At 36.9% G+C, this 5,909-nt stretch overlaps 1 long non-coding RNA gene across 1 annotated transcript; it reads right to left on the minus strand.

Annotated features, from left to right (window-relative positions):
• Positions 1-863: 863 nt before the first annotated feature.
• On the minus strand, positions 864-5,703 carry LOC125103287 (uncharacterized). Its single transcript, XR_007128338.1, has 3 exons — positions 5,691-5,703; positions 2,730-2,734; positions 864-1,062 (listed from the first exon to the last, which is right to left on the minus strand). It is a non-coding gene; the product is annotated as an uncharacterized LOC125103287 (long non-coding RNA).
• Positions 5,704-5,909: the final 206 nt, after the last annotated feature.

The following is a 5,909-nucleotide window of genomic DNA, read 5'->3' on the forward strand; positions in this document are numbered from 1 at the left end:
AGGCTGACCCATCCTCCCACCACTTCCCCTCCAAAACCCTCAGTTTTTTTCTCAGAGTCCACAGTCTTTCATGGTTCATTCCCCCCTCTGATTTTCCCCAATTCACCTTTCCTTTCCTTCTTCTAATGTCCTCCATGTTATTCCTTAGGCTCCACAAATAAGTGAAACCAGATGATAATTGAGTCTCTCTGATTGACTTATTTCACTCAGCATAAGCTCCAGTCCTGTCCATGTTAATACAAAAGTTGGGTATTCATCATTTCTGATGGCTGAGTAATAATCCATTGTATATATGGACCACATCTTCTTTATCCATTCATCTTTTGAAGGATATCTTGGCTCTTTCCACAGTTTAGAGATTGTGGCCATTGCTGCTATGAACATTTTGAAGAACCTCCACACTGTTTTCCAAAGTGGCTGCACCAACTTGCATTCCCACCAACAGGGTAAGAGGGTTCCCCTTTCTCCACATCCTCTCCAACATTCGTTGTTTCCTGTCTTGTTAATCTTTGCCATTCTAACTGGTGTAAGGTTTTGATCTGAATTTTCCTGGAGGCTAATGATGATGAACATTTTTTCATGTGTCTGCTAGCCATTTGTATGTCTTCTTTGGAGAAGTGTCTGTTCATATCCTCTGCCCATTTTCTGAGATGATTACCTGTTTTTTGAATGTTGAGTTTGAGGAGTTCCTTATAGATCTTGGATATCAGCCCTTTGTTTGTAGTGTCATTTGCGAATATCTTCTCTCATTCTGTGGGTTGTCTTTGTTTTGTTGACTGTTTCCTTTGCTGTGCAGAAGCTTTTGATTTTGATGAAGTCCCAAAAGTTCATTTTCGCTTTTGTTTCCTTTGCCTTTGGAGACATGTCTCAAAAGAATTTGCCAAGGCCAATGTTAAAGAGGTTACTACCTATGTCCTCCTCTAGGATTTTGATGGATTCCTGTCTAAGTTGAGATCTTTCATCCATTCTGAGTTTATCTTTGTGTAATGTGTAAGAGAACGGTCAAGTTTCATTCTACACATAGCTGTCCAACTTTCCCATCACCATTTATTGTAGAGAGTGCTTTTTTTCCCCCGCTGATATTTTTTCCTGCCTTATTGAAGATTAGCTGACCATAGAGCTTAGGGTCCATATCTGGGCTCCCTACTCTATTCCACTGGTCTATGTGTCTGTTTTGGTGCCAGTACCATGCTGTCTTGGTGATCACAGCTTTGTAATAAAGCTTGAAATCAGGCAACATGATGCCCCCAGGTTTGTTTTTCTTTTTCAACATTTCCAGGGTCTTTTCTGGTTCCATACAAATTTTAGCATTGTTTGTTCTAGCACTTTGAAAAATGCTGGTGGAATTTTTATTGGGATGGTATTGCAAGTGTAGATTTCTCTGGTCAGTATAGACATTTTAACAATGTTTATTCTTCCGATCCATGAGCATGGAACAGTTTTCCATCTTTTTGTATCTTCTTCAATTTCTTTCATAAGTGTTCTGTAGTTCATCAAGTACAGATCCTTTACCTCTTTGGTTAGGTTTATTCCAAGGTGTCTTATGGTTGTTAGTGCTATAGTAAATAGGGTCAATTCTCTAATTTCTCTTTCTACAGTTACATTGTTAGTGTATAGGAAAGCAAATTATTTCTGTGATTTTTGTATCCTGCCATGTTGCTGAATTGCTGTATGAGTTCTAGTAATTTGGGGATTGAGTCTTTTGGATTTTCCATATAAAGTATCATGTTATCTGTTAAGAGAGAGGGTTTGACTTCTTCTTTGCCAATTTGAATTCCTTTTATTTCCTTTTTTGTCTTATTGCTGAGGCTAGGACGTCCAGCAATATGTTGAATAATAGTGGTGAGAGTGGGCATCCCTCTTGTGCTCCCGATCTTAAGGGAAAAACTCTTGGGTTTTGCCCATAGAGAATATTATCAACGATGGCTTTTCATAGATGACTTTTATGATATTGAGGTATGTTCCCTCTATCCCCATACTTTGAAGAGTTTTAATCAGGAAAGTATTCTGCATTTTGTCAAGGCTTTTTCTGTATCAGTTGAGAGGATCATATGGTTCTTGTGTTTTCTTTTATTAATACGCTCTATCATGTTGATTGATTTCTTAGTGTTGAACCACTCTTGCCTCCCAAGAATAAATCCTACCTAGTGGCGTTGAGTAATCCCTACAATGTACTATTGAATCCTATTGGCTAGAATCTTGTTGAGTATTTTGGTATCCATATTTATCAGGGATATTGGTCTGTAATTCTCCTTTTTGGTGGATTCTTTATCTGGTTTTGAGATCAGGATAATGGTGGCCTCATAGAATATGTTTGGTACTTTTCTTTCTATTTCTAATTTTTGAAATAGCTTCAGTAGCATAAGTATTACTTCTTCTTTAAATGTTTGGTAGAATTCCCCTGGGAAACCAACTTGCCGTGGTCTCTTTTTGGGGGAAGTTTTTGATTACTGATTCAATTTCCTTACTGTTATTAATCTATTCAGAATGTCTATTTATTCCTGTTTCAGTCTTTGTAGTTTATAAGTTTCCAGGAATGCATCCATTTCTTCTGGATTGCTTAAGTTTTTGGCATATAGTTGCTGGTAACAATTTCTAATAATTGTGTCCTTTTTCTTGGTGTTAGTCATGATCTCTCCCCTTTCATTCATGATTTTGTTAACTTGGGTCCTTTCCTTTTTCTATTGGATAAGTCAGAACCAGGTATTAGTTACTTTGATCTGTTCTACTGTTTCTGGTCTCTATTTCATTGACTTCTGCTCTAATCATTAAATTTTCTCTTCTGCTTGGTTTAGGCTTTATTTGCTATTCTTTGTCTTGATACTTTAGGTGTAAGGTTAGCTTGTGCATTTGGGATTTTTCTAATTTTTTCTAATTTTCCTGATACAGAACTTGGCTGACCATATATTTTTCTTTTAGGACTGCTTTTGCAGTATCCCATAGGAATTGGACTGATGTGTTTACATTCTCATTAGTTTTAATGAATTGTTTACATATTTCTTTAATTTCTTTGTTGACCCAATCATCCTTTAACGGGATGCTCTTTACCTTCCAGGTGATTAAATTCCTTCTAAACATCTTGTGGTTGAGTTCCAGTTTCAAAGCATTGTGTAGTCTGAGAATATGCAGGGAATGATAATCTTTTGTTATCTGTTGAGACCTTATTTGTGACAAAGGATGTGGTCTATTCTGGATAAAATTCCATGTGCATTAGAAAGGAATGTGTATTCTGTTGTTTTAGGATGGAATGTTCTGTATATACCTAAGAAGTCCAGGTCCAATGTGTCATTCAAAGCTCTTGTTTCTTTGTTGATCTGCTTAGATGATCTGTTCATTGCTGTGAGTGGAGTGTTGAAGTTTCCCGCTATTAGTGTATTCCTATCAATATCTTTCTTTATTTTGGTTATTAATTGGTTTATATAACTGGCTGCTCCTGTGTTGGGGGTCATAGATATTTACAATTGTTATATCTTCTTGTTGGAAAGACCCTTTAAACATGATATAGTGTTCCTCTTCATTGCTTATGACAATCTTTGGTTTAAAATCTAATTTGTCTAAAATGAAGATTGCTACCCCAGCTTTCTTTGGAGACCCATTAGCATGGTAGATGGCTCTCCATCCCATCATTTTCCATCTGGAGGTGTCTTTAGTCTCAAAGTAAGTCTCTTATAGACAGCATAAGGATGGGTCTTTTTTCGTTTTTTTCTTTTTTTTTAATCCAATGTGAAACCCTGCATCTTTTCATGGGAGCATTCAACACATTTACATTCAGAGTAACTATTGAAAGATATGAATGTAATGCCATTGTATTGCCTGTAAATTCATTGTTTCTATAGATTTTCTCTGTTTCTTTCTGGTCTATGTGACTGTTAGGGTTTCTATTCGCTTATAGAATTCCCCTTAATATTTTTTGCTGCCTGGCTTTGTTGTTGTGTATTCTTTTAGTTTCTGCCAGTACTGAAAGCTCTTTATCTTTCTATCCATTCTGAATGACCACCTGCTGGGTAAAGTATTCTTGGCTGCATGTTCTCCTCATTTAGTACCATGAACATGTCTTGTCAGCCATTTCTGGCTTGCCAAGTCTCTGTGGATAGGTCTGATGTTATTCTGATGTTCTTCCCTCCATAGGCAAGGAAATTTCTCTCCCTGGCTATTCTCATTAAAATTTCTTTGGCTGTAAAATTTGCAAGCTTCCCATTATATGTCAGGGTGTTGATCTATTTTTATTGATTTTGGGAGAGGGTCCTCTCTGCCTCTTGGACATGAATGCTTGTTTCCTTCCCCTGATTAGGGAAGTTCTCAGCTATCATTTTCTGAAATATAGAAAATAGAAGACTACCTCCCCCCCATCCCCTTAGGATCACAATAATTCTGATATTGGAATGTTTCATGATATCATTAATCTCTCCGATCTTTTTCTCATGTTCTACTAACAGTCTATTTCTGTTAGTTTTCTATTTTCTATTCTGTTTTCCTCAACTTCCTTCCCTTCCATCAACTTATCTTCTAAATCACTAATTCTCTCTTCTGTCTCATTTATTCTGGCTATTAGAGTATCCAGTTTAGACTGCATGACATTCATAACATTTTTTTTTAATTCAGCCTGATTTGATCTCATTTCTGCTTAGATTCATTATATTGTTACTACTGCTTTTTTTCAGGCCTAGTTATTGACTTTATGATTACTATCCTGAATTCTATCTCCAAGCTCTTGCTTATACCCATATCCATTAGTTTGGTAGCAGAGGACATTGTGTCTGTTTCTTTACTTTGTCGAGAATTCCTCTTCTTATCATTCTGTCAAGGAATGGTTGAATGAATGAGCAGAGTCCAAAATATAAACCATGATCCAAACAAGATGCACCTTAGAAATGACAAATGATGGAGAAATAACCCTGATAATGGAAGAAGAGAGGGTCCAGCACATAAATTAGGAGGAAAACGTAGGAGGCAGGAGGAAAGGATAAACATCATATCAGTTAGGAAAGCTTTCAGCTCAATTAAGATAAGCTTAACTAAAAAGGTTTAAGCACTAATGACATTTAATTGTCTCCTATAAGTTCTAAGGATAGGTTGTTCAGAGATTGGAAAAAGGAATTTAACATTCTTGTCTTTCTAAATTCCCAACCTTATTGTATGGACTTCTCATCTTTAGCGTCATTGTTTTGTGGATTCATCTTTTTAAGCTTATGCTGCAGTTACCAACAATGTCCAAATTTTAGTGACTTAAGACAACAAAGGTTCAGTTCTTACTCACATTGTGTTGTCTTTGTGTTTTCATTCCAGGATATAAATTTGAGGAACAGCCTTCATGTAGAACGTACTATCGTGAGAGGAGAAAAAAGAGTCAGAATTGAATCATAGAACTGACTTTTTATTTTTTATTTTTTAAATTTTGTGACAGACAGAGACCACAAGTAGGCAAAGAGGAGGCAGAGAGAGAGGAAGGGAAGAGGGCTCCCTGCTGAGCAGAAAGGCCAATGTGAGGCTCGATCCCAGGACTGTGGTATCTTGACCTGAATGGAAGCCAGAGGCTTTAACCCACTGTCACCCAGGTGCCCCATAGAACCGGCTTTAAAACATATATATATATATATATATATATATATATATATATATATATATTTTTTTTTTTTTTTTTTTTTGACAGAGAGAGAGCACAAGCAAGAGGGGTAGAGGGAGAAACAAACTCTCTACTGTGCAAGGAGCTGGATGCAAGACTTGATCCCAGGACCCTTGGATCATGACCTGAGCTGAAGGTAGATGCTTAACCCACTGAGCCACCCAGGTGCCCCAGAACCAGCTATTAAATCTCGCATTGGATATGTTATATGATATGTTCCATTATCTAAAACAAGTTCTGTGGCCACACGTGAGCATTAAGAGTGGATACTTGTTCTTCTCCCATA

The sequence above is a fragment of the Lutra lutra genome, chromosome 6 (assembly GCF_902655055.1).
Source record: "Lutra lutra chromosome 6, mLutLut1.2, whole genome shotgun sequence".
Lineage (NCBI taxonomy): Eukaryota > Metazoa > Chordata > Mammalia > Carnivora > Mustelidae > Lutra > Lutra lutra.